Source organism: Lutra lutra, chromosome 9 (assembly GCF_902655055.1).
Source record: "Lutra lutra chromosome 9, mLutLut1.2, whole genome shotgun sequence".
NCBI lineage: Eukaryota > Metazoa > Chordata > Mammalia > Carnivora > Mustelidae > Lutra > Lutra lutra.
The window spans coordinates 9,118,026-9,141,290 of record NC_062286.1 but is presented as its reverse complement, the minus strand read 5'-3'; positions in this window follow the sequence as shown (position 1 = coordinate 9,141,290).

The following is a 23,265-nucleotide window of genomic DNA, read 5'->3' as shown; positions in this document are numbered from 1 at the left end:
ATTAACATTCAGGGTAAGTATTGAGAGATATGAATTTAGTGCCATTGTATTGCCTGTAAAGTGACTGTTATTGTATATTGTCTCTGTTTCTTTCTGATCTACTACTTTTAGGGTCTCTCTTTGCTTAGAGGACCCCTTTCAGTTTTTTACCTTCTCTCAGTCACGTCAATATATGTGGCTTAATACTATGGTAATTAAGTAGGCTAAGGGATGTAAGTGCCAAAGCAGTCAATGAACTCCCTGCCTCTTCCTTCCCTTCCACTCTTCCTTGCTTCTGTTGTGTTTGATATAACCCAGATTCCCAGGCTGAGAGGGAAGGAACCTAATGTCTTCCCACTCCCAGATAGCTCCCTCCTCTCCTCGTCCTCCTCTTCTTCCTTCAGCAATCTCTAAGTGATAATGAGCACTCACTACCTTCTATCAGATGGGCTTTCCTCCTCTCAGATCTCCCTCTGCTGATGTTCTCTCTTGCATTCTGTGTGCTTGCTCTCTCTCCAGCTCTCTCACACACTTAAGTTCCTGATTTCCTCTGACAATTTTTTCCAAATGTATAGCATGCTGTGTTCCCTCCAATCTGGAAAAGGCCAGTCAAAACAAACCTGCATTTCCCTTCATCTTGCTGCTTCTGTGTCCTGTGTTCCCTCCTTACCATTTTGTATCAAGCACTGCTATACTAATAATACGCTCTGGATATCACTTCACACTTATCCCTCCTGTATGTGGGTTCTTCACTGAACTAGAGATGTAGTGGAGTCTACTGCTACCTTCCCAGCTCAGACCTAGAAGGGGAAACCATCCAGAGTTTTGTTGTCCCAGAGCTACAAAGGAGAACCATGACACAAAATGTCAGGAGGCAAATCTGAAGGAATTGGAATCAGAGAAAACTGGAGGTGCCATCCACACTAGGCTGAGAAACCAGGAAAGAGTGGCCATGGGAGGAGGAAAATGGCACATTTATATGGGAATTAGGTTACGGTAGTAGATACTGAGTAGTTGCCTGAAATAGCAATTGTCTACTTTTTTTTTTAAAAGACTTTATTTAATTGTCAGAGAGACAAAGAGAGAGAAAGAGAGCATGCGCTAGCTGGGAAAGTGGCAAGCAGAGGGGAAAGCAGGCTCTCCACCAAACAAGGAGCCCAATGCAGCACTCAATCCCAGGACCCTGAGAGCATTACCTGAGCCAAAGGCAGATGCTTAACTGACTGAGCCACCCCGGTGTCCCATTATTCTCTACCTTTTATTATTATTATTATTATCATCATCATCATTATCATCATCATCAGGCAATGGATCCCTTTTGAGAATAAAATCCTATAGACAACAAAGTTTGCAAAGCCCCTACAGGGCTTTATCTGACACTGGTGTGGAGAGCAAGGGCTAGAGCAGAACAGACAGAGTGTCCCCATGCCCTCACCCCTGGGCACCTTTTCCTCCATCTCTCCTCTTCCAAATATCTATTGCTTTTACCATGGGTTCTTTTCTCCACGCATCCTTCCTCTGTGTTTGCTATCCTCTGTTTTCCTGCTTTGGTGGCAATGTACTGCTCTGGTTACTTTCTGTTTCTCCATTCCTGCCATCCTACTCTTCTATGCACTCTTTACTCACTCCATTTGGCCCACATCCATGGCAACGGGTGCCAGAACTCAGCCCCCTTTCCTCTCCCCATTTTTCCTTCTCTGCTGTGGAGAACTCACTCAGGCTATCACCCCTACGGGAAGATGATCCACACTTACATCCCTGATACTGAACCAGCCTGAGGGATTGCCATCCATGAAGCACCCACTATCTCATGACTCAGCACATTGAACATAAAACCCAATGTCTGTCCTCAGACATTCCCCACTTTCTCCCATTGGACTTTCTCTCCCTGCTGTTTCTGTTTATGCAGACCTGCCAACCAAACTTGACCTCTGCCCAGGTCCCTACAACAATCAATGGACTGTTGCCTGATCTTTTTTCAGAATTCTTCCCTGCTGTGACATCTTGTCTCCACCCCCGGTGCCTCTGTTGGTCCCAGCTAGAGTCATATCATGGTCTGTCCTGTCTTCTATCTTTGTGCCCAGGCTTCTTCTCTCCCACCGTGTGCTAATAGTCTGACATTCTACAAATAATGGGCTCCAACTCAGGGAAGATTAGTGAGGCTTCCATGGCCACCTGCCATGTAATTGGCAAAGCCACACTAAAACTTGAATTTTCTGCCTCCAGATTCTATGTTCTACACTTAACATTTCTGTAATTGGGATATTTCACGTAGTTATGCACAGACACCAGAAAAGGTGGGCTTCTGCATTGGAAATGGGCAAAGAATAAATACCAAGTATATTTGCTTAAGCTGCTGTGTGGACGATAGGGCTTATGAGGAAATGGAACCAAAACGAGTCTTGTGGAAGGGCCTCCAGCATGATGCTAACAACTCTGTGCCATAGACACCATTCCTCTGACCCTCATTCATTTTATAGTTGAGTAACTTCAGACTGAGAGAAGTTAAGAAACCTTCCCAAGGTCACCCAGCAGAAGTGGAAAAAGCCAATGTCCCATCCCATCTGTCTCTGAAACTGGGTCCTCCCCAATCCATCATCCCATCATCTCCTTGCAGGCTGGGAACTGTACACACACACACACACACACACACACACACACACACCTTTGCACCTCTGTCAGTAGTGAGTAAAAGATACCTAGTGGATTCATTTAAAGATTAATGGACTAAATCACCATATCTCTTTCTTAGGATTTAAATCATTTCTCCTGATTCTTATTCTGCACCATGTTTTCCATGCTGTGTCCCTGAGATAACCTTGTCAGAAATGTGTCTTTTCAACAGTATAATAACCTCACCTCGTCCCTCTCTAAGACACAGTGCTGAGCAAAAGTCAACTTGCACATAGTTGGGCTTTAAAAATTTGTGCTTATGTTGTTTTGTTCTTCTCTCACTTTGGCTGCAGAAACCCATCTGCATTGTGGAGTTCAAGGTCTCAGGTAGGTTGAATGGTCCAATCTTTCATTCCTGGCTCACTAACTGACCTGGAGCAGAAGCCAAGATGCACCTAATGCATCCAGCTCCTGAGCTGATAGGACCTTCTCCAACCTCCTCTGGGAGTGAGTTCCTGCCAGTCAGCTCATTTATATCCTACAAGATTCTGCCTCTGTGTCTTTTTATCTTGGGGGAAAAAAATGAATGCCTTTAACAGTTGTTCTTCCCTGATGAAATGTCTGATAAGCTGTCTCACCTAGACAAAAAGTTACTTTATCATAGTGTTTTACAAATATGGAGAAAGTTGTCAAGATTCAAATAAAAGTGGTGTCTGGCTCTCCAACTTTGACATCCCGGGGTTGCTGATTTGGCATTAGGAGTGTACGTGTTAATCACCTTCCCACAGGGCTGGCAGCTTGAATATGTTCCCCACATTGTCTGTGAAGTGCAGTCCTGTGGGGCTAGAGCCAGGACAGAGGACAATGGAACACACCCAGAAGAGAAAGAGGCAGGGTGGCCTTGACCGGCGGTTGGGGTGGGGGGCGTGGCCAAGCAACCCCCTTCATGGCAGAACAGGATAATGCAAAGAAACTGTCAGTCTCAGACTTGAGTTCAAATCCTGTATTAACTTACTCACTAACCTTGGGCTCTTACGAAACGATCCCGCTTCAGGTTTAAAAATCTATTTAAGAGGGAAAATAAACTATCATTTGTGCAGAGCTGTGTGTCAGACACTCTAGTAGTCACACATTTACAAATATCACCTCCCCACATCCTCACAAATCTACAAATTAGAGATTGTTTGCTTTCTGTTTCAGGTCATTGATTCTTTTTCCTTTTAAAGATTTATTTATTTATTTGAGAGAGAGAGAGAGGAGAGAGGCAGAGGGAGAGGGAGAGAGAGAAACCCAAGTACACTCAGCACTGAGCGTGGATCCCAACCTCGTGCTTCATCCTATGACCCTGAGATCATGACTTGAACTGAAACCAAGCATCAGACACTTAACCAAGAAGCCACCCAGGTGCCTCTTAGACCATCAATTCTTAATTGTGTATATCTATATCTATGTCTATATCTATATCTATGTCTATATCTATAATGAGCAAGATTCAGGAGACCTGAGCTTACTGAGCCTTTCCTAGGGGTCATGCACTGTATCAGGCACTTTATATCTTTACATCCTTAGGTTTTCTTAAAAAAAAAAAAAATCTTTTGCTGTGGTAATAATACTTGATATGAGAAATACTCTCTTTGAATTACTAAACGTACAATACATTATTGTTGACTATAGGCTTATGCTACACAGTAGATCTCTATAACTTATTTATTTCCCTGAACTGAAACCATATGCCTATTGACTGGTGAATCTCCATTTCCCCCTCCCCCAGCCCCTGGCAACCACCATTCCATTCTTAGAGTCTACGCATTTGCTGTCTTAGATGCCTTGTATGCATGAACTTGTATGATATTTGTCCTTCTGTGACTGGCTTATTTCCCTTGGCACGATGTTCTCAAGGCTCATCCATGTTGTCATGTGGCAAAATTTCTTTCTTTTTTATGACTGAATTATATTCCATCGTGTGAATGTGCCACATTTTCTTTATCCATTCATCCTTTGATAGACACTAAAGTCATTTCCATATCTTGACTGATGGAAATAGTGTAGCAATGAGCACAAGGGTGATAAAATTTCTTCAATATCCTAGTATTTACATCAGACATAGAGGCAAATAGAATGCCTAATTGTAGAGGAAAAGAAAAATATTTCAAAGCACTGCATCTCTAGACTGGAGTTACCCAGTCAGCAGTGACCAGGTGGGAACTCACACTCCAGTCCGGCTACCTCTAATACTTGGCCCTTCAGTCAGTCCCTAGCCACCAAGCTTTTATTCTCCTATCATCTCTTCCAGGGCTCTTGAAGCCATTGAAAATGTCTCATCATTTTGATTAAAGATATAATTTTATAAGTCACATCTGTCAATCTTCATTAAAATCTAGAAAATTCCAGTTTGTGATACTGAATCAGTAGCAAAATTTACAGTAGCTTATTTTTTTAACTTAATTATGCTAATTGCTATTTCTGAGCATAATTAGCATTTTGAATTATTTAGTATAATTACGTCAAACAACATGTTTAATTTGTCATGTCAAGTATAATAATTAGTAATAATTCTTGAAAGGATGTCATTACAAGTTTGAGGTATTTACAGGGTGTAATTATGTCAAATGTGATAATACTGAGGAGTAAGACTAAAGCTTATAGAAAAAAGTTGTTGCAAATATTTTGAAAGTTTAATGTTGTGGCCATTTTAAATTTTTTTTTTTCCTCAAAATAAGTCAAACTTGTCATGGTTGCTAACAGATTAAGAGAATAAAAACAAGATCTCGGATTGTGGCTCATCTAATATTTAATCCATCAAATGTTGCCACCACCAGCCTCTGCTTTTTTTAACTCCAGAATGAACAAAAATAGTTTTCCATATTAAATAGTTATACTTGAAATATTACTCTGGGGACATAAAGATAATCCAGAAATAAATGGATTTCTTCCAAATATGGAAATGAAATATCAGGCTAAAGTAAGAGGTGAGTGAAGTTAAGAAGCCCAGCTGTTTCTTGGCTGTGTGACTTGCCAACTCAACTGACATTTAATTTTCGATAATTTTTGCTATAGGAGGGGATAACGCATCCTGTTGCAGAGGGAAGTGAGGCATGGCTAAACTACTCTATAGCTCTAGGTGGTCTACCAGTGTACGTTGTTATCCAGATATTCCTGGCATCATCAGATTCGGCATCAGGAGAAAAGAATGACAAGCATTTCCAGTTCTGCCACAGGTGGAGGTGAGCTGCTTACTAGCTGGGTGATCCTGGACAAGCCATTTTACTTCTGAGCTCTGGTTTCCCCACCTATAGAATGAAGGAAACCATACAATATTCAAAAACACGCTGAGGACAAAATGAGGTGACGAGGATAAAAAACATCTAACTTAAGGTCATCCACGTGATTTTCACTAGATGAATGTTTGAATTTGCATTGAAGCAGAGCCCAGGGACCACATACTGGAAAAGCTGGAACAAGAGTCTTGTTTCCCTACGTCCCTTACTCTCTGGTTGCTTGGAAGATGGAGCGAATATTGTGACTGAGAGTCCGGCCTTTGGGCTTAGCCACCCCTGACCTAGAATCCCAGCTTTAACTACTTACTTACTTAACGTTTAAATAATCAAAGGACCCTCTACCCCTTCAACTTTGCACAGTAGCCCTTCGTTATCCTTGGAGAGGATGCTCCAAGACTCCCCGTGGATGTCTGAGACATGGATAGTACCAAACCTCATATGTAATGTGTCTTTTTTTTCTTTCCTATACATACATACCTAGGAAGAAGTTTAGTTTATAAGTTAGGCACAGTAAGAAATTAACAACCTTAATAGTAAGAGAGAACAAATGTGACAATATACTGTAAGAGGATTTACACAGAAGTGGTCTCTGTCTCTCAAAATATCTTATTGTCCAGTGTTCATCCTTTTTTGATGACTTGTGATGATAAAAATGCCTTGGTGATGAGATGAAGTGAAGTGAATGACATAGGTGTTGTGACATAGTGTCCAGAAGGAGTCATCTGCTTGTGGGTAATTGAGACCATAAAAAGCAGAAGAGTGGATAAGGGGAGACTCCTGTATGTATTTGGAGCAGGGAGAGGAAAGGGATAGTTTGTAACAGAGGAATTGTCCTCCCTCTCAACCAAAACTGATAGGGCAAACTTTTTTTTTTTTAAGATTTTATTTATGTATCTGACAGGCAGAGATCACAAGTAGGCACAGAGGCGGGCAGAGAGAGAGGGAGGAAGCAGGCTCCCTGCCGAGCAGAGAGCCTGATGTGGGGCTCGATCCCAGGACCCTGGGATCATGACCTGAGCTGAGGTCAGAGGCTTTAACCCACTGAGCCACCCAGGCGCCCCTGATAAGGCAATATTTTTGCTATTTCTACTATTTAAATGATTTTGCATTAGATGGTTTTATGTATCTGTGGGTGTGTGAGATTCACACTTGGAATCCCAAGCTCTGCAGAGCCAATTGCATCTCTAGGGGCTTGTTAAGCTGTACCTACACATGGCAAGGCTACCGCCCATCCTACATGTGACCGACAGACATCTGTCTCTTGAGATCTATCATGGGCATTGCCTTTCCTGTGGAATCTTTCTCTAACCTCGTTCCTCGAGGTAAAATGGGTCACTCCCTTCTTTGTGGTCCTAATTCATTTGCAGCACAGAGATCTATGATAATATCCATTTAACATGCTATTATAGATCTCTGTTGTCCTTACTTGCTTGGTCCCTTCCATTGAAATAATTGAAACTCTCTGAGGGATAGAGCCTATGTCTTGAATATTTGATGAATGTTTGTACATTCCCCAGGATCTAGCATTGACAAATTATATGGTAAGAGTTAATCAAAAACTCACCAGATGAGTTAATAAATGAATAAGCATTGGCGTGGGGTCTAAAATGAGAGCGAGCTAATAGTAATAGAAAATGTTTAGGATTTAAATTAAAAAAAATGGCTAAGTTAATGTTCACTCATTCTTTCATTTATCAATTCTGCAATTACTTATTGATCATTGGTTAAGAACCAGGGCCTTGGCTAGGGTCTGAGAATGCATCAAGAAATTCACTTAACACAGATACATTTTCCTTACGTTCCAGTGCAGTAGTTCTCAGGGTGTGACTGAGGAACCACCTGTATCAGAAACCAGGATGTGAATAAACTTCTGATGTGCTAAATTAGATTATCTTGGCATGGGCCTTGGGCTTTCCATTTGTAACAAAGACTTGATTCTTAATAGTTTTTCAAGTAGGAGATTTACGAATTACATATTGACTCAGTTATACACTAAGTGTGTGAACTTGGAGTACTTAGCCATCATCTCTGAACCTCGATTCGCTGATCTGTAAAATGGAACTGGTACTAGGCATTGTGGAGATTAGTGGTAAAGACTGTAAGTCCTCTCTTTAAGGTCCCTACTAGGTGTTCAGGTAGGCTTCAGTGATGGTTTCAAAGGTCATGATTTTACAGACACCTGTGCTCCTGGGAAAGGCATGACCTTGGGGTTTTCTTAAACCAAGTCTTGGTTTAACCATAGAAGAAAAGTCTCCACTTAAAGTGAAAGACTTCTCACTTAAATGCTTATGATGGTAAACGTTATAATACATGTCTTTTACTACAATTAAGAATTAGAAAAGTAAAAAGGAAGCAACGCTAAATAAAAGAATGACTTGTCAGGCCAATCAGTTTTTTAGTTTTCCTAGAGGTCACATAAAGTTTCAATGCCAGGGAATTTTCAATTCAATTGGACGATAATTTACCAAGTACCCACCCAGATGTATGTGCACAAAGATATGGGGTGGGGTTCTTGACTTCCAACAGTTCATAATTACATCAGGGTACAGATGCACGTGTTACTGGAAGTTGGTTGTACAGGGACAAAGCCTGACAAGCCTACCAGATCCCAGAGAAGCAATATAGAAATTAGGATGGCAGTAAACTGCTTTCACTCCTCTGCTGGAAAGACAAAGAGAGGAGGTGGTACAACCAACAGCAGAGGACTGGGGTCACCTGGGGTCACCTGGCAGGAGCTGAATCCAGGATGAGCTTCCCTGGGGAAGCTGAAGACACAGAGCAGACGGAAGGTGCTGCTGCTGGGGACAGATTTTGAGACAGAGAAAAGGAATAAAAATGCTCTGGCTTTGCCCTTCTCAGCCTCCCATCTCTTAGCATCCCCTCGTGTTGGTTGAACCCAAGCTGAAACAGCTGCACAAGGACCTGGGAAATGGAGATGGAGCCAGACCTCCTGCCACCAGAGCAGGGGAGGGCAAGGAGCAGGTCTGCAAGAAAAGTGCAACACTGACAAGTAATGGAGAGTCAGTGCAAGGAGGTCACACTAGGTGCTGGGACAGGAGTGGATAGGCAGAGAAAGAGACAGAGAGGGGACAGCGGTGTCCTCCTGTAGGAGCCAGGCTGGCTGCCCAGGCACAGACTTGTATTGGGACAGAATGAGATGAGATCACCGTGGTTTGGCATCCTTTGTACAGATTTCCCAGCTGAGACGTTGCATTTTGCTGAAGCACCCTTTAGTGATCAGACTCAGGGTTCTCAAACCAGCCAATCAAATCTTCATGCAACAGAAGCATAAACCAGGCTCTCTTGCATCTGGTGTATGCTGAGAAACACCCTCACGTCTACCGTTCCTCTAGTCTCTCCATTTAATGACAGGTGCTGGGGAAGCTAGATTGTAATGAGAAGCTGTTCCGTGAGCCTAGAACCAAGCTGAGGAGGACATTGGAGAATCTTCAAACGTAGTGTAATTCAGCTACATGCCCTCCGTAGGACTGCTTACATCTCATCTTACCTAGACACACCAAGTACAAGAAACACCATCATCTTATGAACCACCAAGAAGCAGGAGGAGGAGCAGGAGGAGGGGGAAATGCAGTCATTATATGGTAACTCGATGCTTCTTTATCACTCCCAATTTTCATTTTAGACTTATTGAAAGAGCCATGTTTTGAAATGCTTATTTATTCATTTTACACTCCAGTGTAGTTAACATACGGTTTTCTATTGGTCTCAGGTGTACAGTATAGTGATTTAGCAGTTCCATAGTTGACTCAGCACTCATCACACTAAGTGTACTCTTAATGCCCTTCACCTGGTTCACCCATCCCCTCTCTCCTCGTTTATTCTCTCTAGTGAAGAATCTAAATTTTGTTTGTCTTTTTTTTTCCTTTGCTCATTTGTTTCTTAAATTCCCCACATGAGCAAAATCATATGACGTTTGTCGTTCTCTGACTGGCTTATCATAACCTCTAGATCCCAGATGCCATTGCAAGTGACAATATTTCATTGTATAGATACACACGCCACATCTTCTTTATCTGTTCTTCTTTGGATGGACACTTGAGTTGCTTCCACAACTTGGTTACTGCGAATAATGCTGTAAAAAAACATAGTGTGTGTGTGTGTGTGTGTGTGTGTGTGTGTGTGTGTGTGTATCTTTTTGAATTAGTGTTTTTGTAGTTCCACCCAGTAGCGGAATTACTTGGCACATGGTAATTCTATTGTATAGAGTTCTAGATACAGAAGCGAAAACCATGTGAACAGTTAAGTCCAAGTTGGTGAATGTTCAGTTAGTGACAACTCCATTAACATCGTCTCATTGGCAGTGATTTTAAAACTCTCTTACTTAAGATGCATGTGGATTTATCATATGTCAAAGAACAAAAACAAAGCCCTACAGATTAGACATGAGATAAAAAAGGTAGCTTCAAGAGATAAGAACAGATCTCTATGCTTTTCTTTTTTTTAATCAGCTAGAGGTGATTTGTGTTACATTAACTTGACCTTGCTCTTCCATTCTCTTTGACTCCAATCTGCAGGCAGATAATTCTCTGCCCATGTGGAAGAATTCAGTACAAACAGTCCAGTTCCATTTTCCTTAGGCAAAATCATACTTGGAAATCTGCAATCAGATGGGGCGTCTTTAAATACCCCAGGCCTTTGGTTACAGAATTGAATTTGAGCCATCCTGAAAGGTGACTTGTAGCACCCATTGCATTTCAAATCTTCAGATCATCTTTTTTATTGTCATCTGGAATTTCTGGGGTGCCCCCATCAACCACATAAAGAGAGATCTGTTTCGTATTTTTCACTAGCGAGTGTCTTATAGTCTAAAACGTTTTTCTTCTCACGTTTTCTTATTTGACCCTCACAATAAAGTTGTAAGGAGGACAGGCATCTAATAAGGAGTTGTTATCCTTTGGCAGATGAGGAAACAAAGAATCTGCTCTTCTTTCTGCTAGCTGCCTTGATTGCATGCCTACGGCCATACCACCCCGAACGCGCCTCATCTCGTCTGCATGCCTCTTGAAAAACAACTGGGTAGAATATTGTCTTAAAACATAAACCAGTTACTCTATCTGGTGGTCAAACCAAATCAAGTGGTAATCTGTTACGTTCCTGGGTCAGAAACAACAAAACAAAACACTGGTTATGTTGACTGTGTGGGAGTTATAAGGATAATGCTGGTCCCTGCCGTGAGACCTCCGTAAGTGATTGTCAAAAGCAGTTTGACTGTATGTCACTTTCTATCTAAATTTGTTTTGTAATCCTAACTCCACATGATATATGCCTTTACTATATGTCACCAGAGAAACACAGGCTAGTCTTCATGTGGTGGATGCGTTATCCTGGACTCGCTCGGTGAGAGCTGAGTTGCCAAGCCCTTCCCATGCGTTACCTCCCGTCCTTCCGGCGATGCTTTCTGCTAGATATTTTTATTCCCATTTGAAGAGGAGATGCAGGGTAGGAAACCATCCTGCTCAGCATTGTTCAGCCAGGAAAGAGCAGAATGGGAATTCCTTCACTGATTCCCTGACCCCTGCTTTTCTATCTTTCTCACACCGATTCCTAGAAGCTACCGTGACACTAAGAGGCTTCGGTTCTCTTCAAGACTTGGTCTGGAATCCACTCCTGAAGCCTCTAAGAAGGTTTCTCTTCTATCCAGTGGAAGTTGGGAATCCCAATTCTACCACGTGCCAGTCTACATCCTAGCAGGGATGGCTGGAGCTTGAGCCCACAGGATGGGGCATTGAAAGTAGGCACAAACCAGAGATAAAACTGTTGACCAGATTGCAGTTCCTGGTAGGTCTTCTGCTGAATCATCTACTGTCATGTACCCTCCCGGAGAACAAGGGTGAGCGGGGACACGTGGGGTGAACAGTTCTCTCTATTATATGCCTGTTGCATTGGGATCCACCTTTAACGGGGCTGGCAGAAGTGTGTGATGTCAAATCTATTTCCTTTCACTGCATGGTTTGTTGAAAATATTCACTTTTAGGTCACCTCTCTTTATCCTTGACTACACCTACTGGCCAGGCTTTGAGCCAAAACCTGCTTTGACTTCAGGGGAGAGATTTTCTTGTAAATTCTGTTTATGTGTGAGAGAGATGGTTTATCATTCATACTCTTGAAAGATACAATGAGCTTGCGAGGCTGATGGGTGCACGCACGTACCAGAAAGACCAGAGATTCCATTGCTGACACATGCAAGTGTTATAGATCCCAGAGTTAGAGCCAAGATTAGAGGCAAGTAAGACAACCCCTCTCCCCTTTCCAGGAGAAAAACAAACTAGGGTCCCTGAGCTGGCAGTTTGTACAGGCCCTAGACTGAGTAGGCATTTACTTGGCATACCAGGGCTGCTCCAGCCAGAAGTCCATCCTCATGCCCCATTCCAACCAGAGTGTATTTCTTACTGTGAATCATAGAAATTTCCACTTACCACTATCTGCTTTTGTGTTTGTGTGGCTGCAAAATGCCCCCATTTTTTCTAACCATCCTCTTTTTGGACTGATGAACTCCTACTCTGTCTTCAAAGTCCAACTGAAATGCTATTTTCTTCCCTGGATGCTCAAGGGGCAAAGCTGTTGGCCCTTTCCAATGGGCCCTCGCCAGCACTGATTTATATATATATATATATATATATATTTGCTTCTAGCACATGTGGTCATCTTGCATCGGTTCAAACTTGTCCCTTCAGTTTACAGTAAGTTTTTTAAGGGACTTATTCTTCCCTTGCTCCCCATCCCCACCCCTCGGGGCCTATTATAGTTTCTGGAGACATGGGAGCCACTTAGCAAATCCTTACTGACAAAGCGATCTTCATAGATTTAATTTATGTATTTTCTGCTTTGTTCAAAGACCTTTTAAAGTAGAGTATAAGGAAGAAGGAAAGTAAGGAAGGAGAAAAGGAAAAGAGAAATCAAGAAAGTGTAAAACAGAACTGTCCAGGGTCAAGAAGGAGAAGTTTGGAAAAAGTAAAAGATGGAGAACAGGACCCTGGTGTTGTGAAGCCTGCCTTGGGTAGCGTAAGGCTTGCTGATATCTCTCAGTGTTGGAGGAATATGCAGAGACACAGGAAAGAAGCAAGTACCAGGGTTTGGTTTTATTTCTGCCCTGAGTCTGGCTTGGTAGGATGGGGACTCCCCGGCCTTTCCAACCTAAGTGCCCCACCCCATGATCAAATATCAAAGCCCTTCTGCACCTCCAATGGGAACCCCAAATCATGTAGCTAAAGGAAGCAAAACGCTTCCATCTTTCCCTCTGGTTTTAGTTGATAGTTGGATTTATTGCAGCTTTTCCATTTCTGTAGCTTCCTGTTCTGCCCATCTACCCTTAGGTCAGTTTCACCTGTGTGGTTTTGGAAGCGAGCAGGGTCTTCCAAGTTTTGAAAAATACACACTAAGGAACTAAAAAGATCTGCCTTTCCTCCCACTGTAAAATAGTTATGAGGGACACTTGGGTTTGGTGGGACTCTCCACTCTACTGAGTTCTGTTTGGCTGAGCTGTCACTGTTTTTCCTTCAGGCTGTCTAGCTGTGATACCAACCAGGACAAGCGTCACTGCCTCACATTCATAGCCTGTGGCTTATTTTGGACAATTTAATCAATATTTCATCAGAAAAAAACTTTTTTAGTCCTTGGGAAATGTGATTTTTAAAAGATTGATTGCACTTCTAAGTAGAACTGTTCTTAAAAACCATACTAACTATTTTTATTTACAACAAGCTAAGCAAATGTATTTACAACAAAGAATTTGATAAGTTCTTGTAGATGTATATGCTCATGAAACCGTCACTGCAGTCAAAATAATGACCATATCCATCACCCCCCCCCAAAGTTTCCTTGTGCCTGTTTGTCATCACTCTTTCCTGCTTCTCTCTTTTTCTCTTTTTAAAAAAGATTCTCTTCATTTATTTGAGAGAGAGAGAGTGGAGGGAAGGACAAAGGAAGGGGGAGAAGCTGAGCCTGATGTGGAGCCCCATGTGGGGCTGGATGTGGAGCCATATTCGGGGCTGGATGCAGGGCTCCATCCCAGAACCCTGGGATCAAGACCTGAGCTGAAGGCAGATGCTTACCCAGCTAAGCCACCCAGACTCCTCCGTCCTGCTTCTCTGCACCCCTACACTGCCATGCTTCCTCTGGCTGTATGTTCATTCATGGTTCTCAGAATAGTAACTAAATGGAATCACACGGCATACACTCCTTATGCTACGTTCTCTCCACTGGCATCATTATTTTCACATTAATCCATAGCATAGCAATATTTTGGTCCTTTTCATTCCATTGTATGAATATACCACAATTTGTTTATCCATTCACCTGTTATTGGCATTAGGATTATTTCCTCTTTTGATCTATTGTGAATAAAGCTGCCATGAAAATTTTTGAACATCTCTTTGTATGGACATATGCTTTCCTTTCTCTTGGGGAGATAAGTAGGAGTAGAATGGGTCAAATGGTAGATGTACCTATGATACCACCTCCTAACGTGGTTTAGCCATTTGACCTCACACCAGCAGTGTATAAGAGATTCATGTCCTCACTGACACTTGATATGGTCGTTTTTTCTAATTTTAACAGTTTTAATAAAGGGGTGTAATGGTGCCTCACTATGATTTTAATTTGCATTCCCTTAATGATTAATGATACAGAGCTTATTTTCCATGTGCTCTTACCTTCTTCAGCCAAGAGCCATTCAAATACTTTGCTCGAGTTGTGTGATACATATTGAGTTTTGAAGGTTTGTTACGTATTCTGGATACAAGTCATTTGCCAGATATGTACTTTGTAAATTTTCTTCTCCATTCCTGGGTTTTTCTTTTTATTTTATTAACTGGGTCCTTCAAAGAGCAGGAGTTTTAAATTTTGATGAAGTCCAACTTATCAATTTGTTATTTTATAGATCCTGTTTTTAATGTCATAGCTTTGCTCAAGTCAAGCTCACAAAGGTTTTCTTCTAGAAGTTTATAGTTTTAGCGTTTGAATGTAAGTCAGTAATCTACTTTGAGCTATTTTTATATATGGTGCAAGACATAGATCTAAGCTTATTTTATTTTTGCATGTGGGTATCAAATTTCTGCAGTGTCATTTATTGGAAAGACTATCCTTTTCCTTCTGAATCGCTTCTGCGTCTTTGTTGAAAATCCATTATCCAACTCTGTGTGGGTTAATTTCTGGACTCTGTTCTGTTCTATCGATCTGTCTTTCTATACTTGCATTAATACCATGCTATCTTGATAACTGTATCTTTATATAAGTCTTAAAGTCATTTGTTTTCTGTCTCTTACTGATCCCTGTATTTTGTTGCCTGACGTACACTTGTAAACCCTTTTCTCATGTATTTTGTTAGTCTTTTATTTTTTTCAAGTGAGAAGGTAATTCTAGTCCTGTTATTCCACTTTGGCTCAAGGTAGGAGATAAATTGTATTAATTTTGATCCACAGAATTACATCTTCAATATTAATGAAAGCCCAAGGGCAAACACAGTTTGAGATACCTTTGTTTTGGCACAACTTTCCAAAATTACATACATCTATATGCACCTAGGATGAAAGGTAACAAGGATGTAAGTTCTGAACTAGATCTTTTTGGTCTTACCTGGGTCCAGTTATAGTGTCATTATGGTTAGTCTGAGGACAAAGCATTATTGATTTGTGGCATGTAAGGAATTGATCTTGCATCACGTTCAGTTCCAGCAATCATTAAAGGTGTGACACTGTCATGGTACTTATTTTGAGTCACTGGGGAAATGGGACAATTTGGAGATATGGAGCCAGAGAAGTCCGTGTGTCTCATAGAGATCTGGGTGTCTCGTAGGCCAGCTTCAGGACCACATTCACAGAAGGGGTTAACAAATGCAGTTGAATGAGCAAATAGAGAAGGGATGTCTGCTTACAAAATGATGAGGTTGGTTATATTCCTACACAGATGGAGAAGTCAGGTACAGTGGAAGGAGAGTGCAAACTTTGAACTCAGAGAGAATTGGGGTCTAATTCCAGCTCCCTATTGATCTGGTGGGTGAGAGAAGTTAAAATATCCATGTTTTGGTGTCTAACATTACCAACTTCCAATATTATTATGATGATAAAATCAGGTATGTGTGTTATACACCTAACATAGAGCATGACATCCATTAGGCATTGAATTAATGTAAATTCTATCTCCTATAGAGCAGATTACTAGGAAAGATAGAATCTTTGCATGGTTATTGCTCACAATATGAAAGGGACTAATTTAAGATGTGGAGGAAGAGAATTTACTATTTCTTCACTGATGCCAAATCTTTGAACTTTGAGATTTGATTTTTGTAAAGAGCCAAAAATCATTCAAAGACAAGGTAAGTAGATAAATGGAGTGACTTACCAATGGGGATACGAATAAATAAACACAAAAGAATGTGACTATAAAAATCGCATCGTACAAAGTCAAGTGTTTCATAAATAAGCCATTCTTTTTGAAATCAAAAGTGTTCTGAGGATTGCCATACCAGAGGAATAAGCTTTCTTCCCTCTTAAAGAAACAGCTTGGAAAGAAACACATTCTCATAGTTGTATAATTTCTTACCTACCAAGAACAAAACAAAACAAAATAACAAAAAACAAAACAAAACAAAAAAAACACAGTAAAGAAAAACTCTAATTTCATTACCACCTGATCACATCTTTTATAATGTCTTGTTTCAGTCTATGGTGTACTTTTCTACATACTCACTTGTAACCAGATGAAACAGAGGCCGAGATATTTTAAGTGACTTGCCTAAGGTCTAACTATTGGTAACTCACAGAGCTGAATTTCTACCCCAAATCATGCTCTTCCCACCATCTTACCCCCTCCTGTGTGTGTACCCTAGTCTAAAAACATCTTGTTTTCAGAGCGGAGTTAATATGGTCGATCGACAGATAATACTAAGGGAAATATTTGGGGAAGTAAGTGATGCTACAAATTGTTACTATTCTTCTTCTTCTTAATTTTTATTCGCAGTGTCTCCAGCTGGAGATAAGTGTGATCTGCAGGCGTTCTTGAAGCATGACTTCACTGTCATACGCTGAGTCCCGGCAGCTGGGCAGTTGTGCTCAGTGACTTCAGAGAGATTCCCCGTCATTATCCCAGGAGTCTCCGTGGCCCAGGGGTTCCAAATGCAACAGGAATAGATTTCCCCACCTTTCTCAAGCAAATTCAAGTTCAGAGTGCTGGGATAATCCAGCTGCATCCAATTAGACTCCTTCAGACAGGCCAGGAGAGGAGCTGCAGAAAACACTAGCATGCACTGTCTCCTCTCCAGGGGTGCTTCTGCTGCTCACTGGACACACGTAGCCATAGCTGGGTGTGGAGAAGGCTCAGGCTCAGAACGCAGAGGTTCCTACAATGGGGGCATTGTTCTCTGCAGTGGGCTGTTTATTGCACTTTGAGAGCGCTCACCCTGTGAGTCAAGAGGAAGCTGACCAGAGTTCCAAATCAGTGCTGCTCAGCCTTTCCTGACCCAGATTCACAAACGTCTGGTTGGAAGAGCCATACACCTTTGAAGTCAAAGCAGGGCTATCCCTATCTCTGCCTGTGCTTATTATTATGAATTATCTAGGCAGATTTTGATGAAATATGGAAGTCTAATAAAAATGAGGTTATAAAGCAAGCAGCTGGACCTGTGTGAGGAGACATAGCATAGGTGAGCGTAGAGATCACAGAACCACTGGCTTTCCCAGGTTTCTTTAGATCTAAGCTGGAGAAACAAATCTTCATCTGAATTAGAACTTTGATAGGTTCCTTTTTCCCTGTGTTACCGAAGCCTGTAGGTCTCACCGATACACCCTACTGGGTTCATTGTTTGGCCGTTTTTGCTTATCTCAGGGAGAAGGCATGCATGGACAGGCACACCAAGTCATTATCAAGGCTCAATTTTACAGGGATAATCTTATATTTGCATTTCACTAGTCAATGGTGCTATTACTTCATGACAGTGGAATTAGTTACCATCAGATTAAATTGTTAAAACTTCCAGATATCCAGATATAAACAAGTGTATCTCCTCAAAACCAACATGAAGATAATACATATTTTGGGGGGGATAGAGTCCAATATTCAGGTAGTTTCTTTGTTCCCTCATTAACGTTAAAGACAGTTAGCCCAAACTAGCAAATTTAGCACACTGGGAAAAGTTTTGGTGTTTAATTTTTAAAAAATGAAGTAGGTATTATTATCCCTACGATTTAGAAGAGAAAATTGCTATTCGGAAAGAGAAGTATGTACTTTGTAATTATCAGACCAGTGAACCGTAAGGCTCAAACTTAAATTTGGGGTTCCAAAGCATTTGGTGTATTATTTTTTTATCCCTTGACAAATCAACAAATATCCTTTGGTAAGTCAAGAATGACGCATGAAGCAGAGGAGTCCGGGAAAAATCTCAGGCTATAGAAGTGTCCACCTATTTAGGAAGTGGGAAAAAGTGTACTACAATTGATGGGCACCAGGAGTCATCCAGATGTACCTATGTCCCATCCCTTATTCCCCAGTCATGGCTTAGGTCACCCTAGTCAAAATAGGTAACAAAACTCTGGTGAGGATTTTATGGGGATTAAATATGGAAAGGTCTGAACTTGAGGTCAGGTGGAGCTGTTAGAGAGTCTCCAAGCTTGGAGAGGTCTCCATTCTTCCTTTTATGAACTTCAAGATGGGATGAGTGAAGGTCAGACTCCATCAGGGACTTTGTCTCTTGCAGCCATGCACAGAGAAATTGAATTGCAAATGCTCATGCCTTCCTGGTAAGGGACCCCTTCTTCTCCCTCAGGGGCTCAGGAGATGTTTGCTGAGCTGGCTTCCCTGTTCTTGTCCAGATCCACATTCACCCAAACAAAGCAGGACAGCTTTGGCTGTGGAACACAGGAGGGCTACCAGAGCCAGGAGAGCCCTCGTTGGTGGTCTGGCCTCAGCCATGTTGATAACTAGGCCATGATGTAAGACTCAGTTGTTTGCTTAACTTTTTGGTGAGAACAGTATGTGGAGCTATACTTGTATCTTTTTCCAGTTCCTGACATTTGTGTTATTGATATCTGTTTCTTCCTCCCTTCAGAGCTACCTACATACAATGGAATGCTTTCATAGAGAGTTCCTGCTCTCCCTTCCCACTGCCTACTCCCTGGCTGTCCCACATCCTGGATGTCCCCTTCTCTCCCCTCCCCTCCCCATGTATTCAGGTCTCCAGGATAAGATAGGTCCTCAATGATGTTCCTAATTCCTAGTAACCTGACAAGTCCCATATCACAGCTAACTCTGGTGAGCCCTGGGGTGGCAAGAAACCTGGAGTGGGGAATGGCGTGTCCCGGTGCTGTCATCTTGAAGGAGGCAGGTCAGAGCAGCAGTGAGCATGCTTATGTTTCCAGAGCTCTCAACAACCTGGTTGCTGCCCTTCTCCTGGATAGAAACTTCATTTCTTGCATGGAGTCGGGGTCAGAGCTCATAAATATTAACATAGAGCATTCTCCAATGTTCTGCTTGCTAAGCTCCTGGCTCCTTCACAGGGTCAGTGGCTACAGACTCTACCCCAATATTTCATGGACATCTCCAACTCAACAGGTCTAAATGTGAAGTTATCAGCACCTTGTCAAAGCTGCTTTGAACCCTGCGTTCTCTACAGCCTAAAGAGTAGATGCATCATTTGCCAAGCCACTGGAGCCAGAAGCTCCTCTTCCCTCACTCCTCATCTGGTTAATCAGTTCCTCTGGCTCCTCTCATGTCTGCCTACAGCCTTTTCTGCTGTCCATCCCCACTGTCGTGTGCCTGTTCCTCCTCACACTACTTCTCACCTTCACAATTACTGTACATCCACTCACCACGGAAGCTGTAAAATCATGGTAATTTCTGGGCCCCATTTTTGATCAATTAGAATTACAGAGGGTGGGACAGATTCTGGGGACCAGTATTGTTGAAACATCTTATTGGGCCATTGTAATGCATAGCTGGGGCTAGAAACCATGGTCGAGTAATGCAGAGTTGGCCCTGTCACACCCACGTGGGTACAGAGCAGCTCTCCTGCACTCCTACCTGACCTTGAAGCAGACTCCCACCCAGGCCCTCACCTTGAGCCATTCTATCATTGCCTGACTCCTGCCTTTGATCAGCTTCTGCCCCCTCCCCACTGATTACCAGCTAAACTATCCTTTTTTATACCAAAGGCTGGTGGTGCTACAGGCTAAGGCTACTGAAGCAAAAGAAAACAAATCACCCTCCTATTTAATTTTTATTTCTATCTGGGCATCTCCTAGCAGGATGGTATTTTGGAAAACCCCAGTCTGGGAGGCAGGGGACCCTGCTTCTGCCCCAGATGTGTCAACACTGTTCTGTGTGATCTTGAGTAAGTTGTTGTTTCTCAGACTCTTGGCACCCATCTCTCATCTATAAAGTGAGAGGACTGGATTAGAAGTTCTCTTCCATGTGAGTTACAAAATCTCGTGAAGATCTCCAACATTATGTGTTTCCCTCAGAGCTATTTGTGTTCCGGAACTTATTTCTTACCTTGAAGCATTTATTTTGTTCTGTAACTGGGCTTCATCTGGCTCAGATTTTATCATAATTAGTCATTTTTGTCTGCTTTCTCTAAGATTGAGCCTGGCATAAATCAGTTTAGTTTTTGATAAATGGATTAAAGACTTCATGGTGAGAGAGAAAAAGAAGAGGAGAGAAAATGGGAGAGACAGACAGACAGACAGAATGAGGGAGGGCTTGATCCTAAAACTCCAAGGAGATACCATGTGACAAGGACAAAGGGACCCTTGAGATTCACAGTCCTCTACACCTTTCAAAAAGTACAACCATTGAAATTATCCTCAGTCCTAAAAATAAAGAAATGACCTATTCTGGACTTTTCTACTCATGTAGTACATGTTGGGACATGGGCTAGATCCTTAAGCCTTTCAATTCTACTTGCCTGTGGAACACAACCCAGGACACTCAGCTTCCAGATTGAGCAACCAGGTCTTTTCAAATAGGGTCCTGAGGCATCAGCAAGCTTTTTACAAAATAGTATTCCAATGAAGACTTAAGTGTCACTGAATTACAAACAGATGGTTCATGTCGCCTCTTAAATATACATGCTTGAAGTCAGGAAGAAATATTTGACATAAACTCATGCAGGGTTTCCCAATCTTTTAATGGTTACAGTCCCAGTGCATTGTATTCACTGGACTCCAAAACCACAAAATATGCTCTCAGCTCTCAGTTTTCTTATCTGCAGAGTTGAGATAAACTTCCAGGATCTTAACAGAACAGTCTTCTCAACCTTGGCTATACATTGGAATTACCTGCGAAGCAATGACTAGCAAACTGAGCCTTTGGCTCCCCACCTGGGAATTCTGATGTGCTTAGACTGAATGGGTTCTGGGTGCTAGGTTTTGTTTAAAGGTCTCCAGGTGATTCTCATGGTCAGCCAAGGTAAATTATGTCTGCAATGTAAGACTTCAAGGAGCTGGGATTTTTAGCAAAGAGCATTTTTCTTCAAACTTTTTCAGTGAAGGGAAAAAAATGGTATGTTCTGTGTCCATGAGGGCTAGAATTATAAGGAAAACATAATGATGTTTCAAGTCATCCACAGATAGAACGATTGCCTGGGAAGGTAGAGTTTCATCACTTAAACCAAATGAATGTAGGCACAGAGAGGTTGTAAATAGGATTCTAGCATCAACTGGAAAATAAGTGTTATGGATTGAATTGTACCCTCCCCTCAATTCATGAATTGAAATCCTAACCACCATCATCTCAGAATGTGATTTTATTTGAAGATAGGTTTTTGTCAGATATAATTAGGTAAGATGGGGTCATTAGGGTGACTCTAATCCAGTATGTCTGGTGTCTTTATGAAAAAGGGGAAATTTGGACAAAGAGCCATGCACATAGGGAGAACACAATGTAAAGATGAAGACAGAGATTGGGGTACTGCCCCTATAAGCCAAGATTGCCAGTGAACCACCAGAAACCAGGAAGAAAGCATTCTGTCAGTTAGGGTTCTGCAGAGAAACAGAAACAATAGGATATCTGTATAGAATATATACATATATCTGTATACATAAAAGATATTTATTATAAGCAATTGGATCATGCTATTATAGAGGCTGAGAGTCTCAAAATCTGTCACCTGAAAAGCTGGAGACTCAGGAAAAGTCAGTGTTATAATTCAGTCTGAGTCTAAAGGTCTGAGACTCAAGGGAACCAAGGATGTAAATCCCAGTCTTAGGGTAAGAAAAAGGTGAAATGAGATGTGCCAGCTCAGTGTTGTGGCAACATAAAAAAGAGGAGAGTGAATTTCTCTTTGTTCCACCTTTTGTTCTATTCAGGTCCATCCACATCAGGGAGGGCAACTTGCTTCCCATCCTAAGCACCATCACACACACACACACACACACACACACACACACACACACACACACCTAGAAATGATGTTTAATCTGAGTACCTAGTGGTCCAGTCAAGTTGACACAAAATTAACCATCACATGCATGGAACAAATTCTTCCTCTTTGTCCTCAGGAGAAACCAGCCCTGCTGACACCTTTATCTTGGACTTCCAGCCTCCAGAAGTACAAGATAATACATTTCTGTTGTTTAAGTCCCCCCGGTTGTTGTTGTTTTTCTAGGGCAACCTAACCACCCTTTGCGATACGCTTGATGGTGTATAAGACTCCCTTCACTCAGAGACTCTCAGAGAGGACAAAAAAAAATGGGAAACAAATCAGCATTAACTGAGTCTGTATGGTAAGCACCTAGTGCTCTGTGAGGTATCTTGTATACTCTATCACATCTTAATACTTACAACAGGTTTTAATGACTGGTGTGATCATCTCCAATTCCAGATGAGAAAACTTAAGTGAAGGTCACTTAGCTAGAGAAACCTTCATAAACAAACAACAAAATAATCCAAAAAACAAACAAACGAACAAACAAAAAGGCGGGGAGGAAGATAATTTTGGATCTGTTGAAGTGAGACCTAAATTTTTCTTTATCTAAAAGTCCTTACCCTCATCTCCACTTGGGTCTGTACTATACACATCTATTGCATTCTCTTCCTTGTAGGAAAAGACAACATAAACATTTGTGAGTATGATAATGTGAACATCTGGTGAAGGGAAAATTACCTCCACTTGGGTTGGGGAAGGCTCTGGCTATGAGAGTGTTAGTCTGCTCAGGTCACCATGATAGACTACCACAGAATACCACAGAGGCTGAAACAGAGATTTCTTTCCTCACAGATCTGGAGCCTACAAAACTAAGATCAGTGTGTTAGCAGGGCGGGGTACTCCTGAGGCCTCTCTTCTGGGCTTGTAGATGGTTTCCTTCTGGTCTTCACATGCTCTTTCTTCTGTATGTGCCTACATGTCCTAATCTCCTTTTCTTATAGGGACAGCTGCCATGTTGGA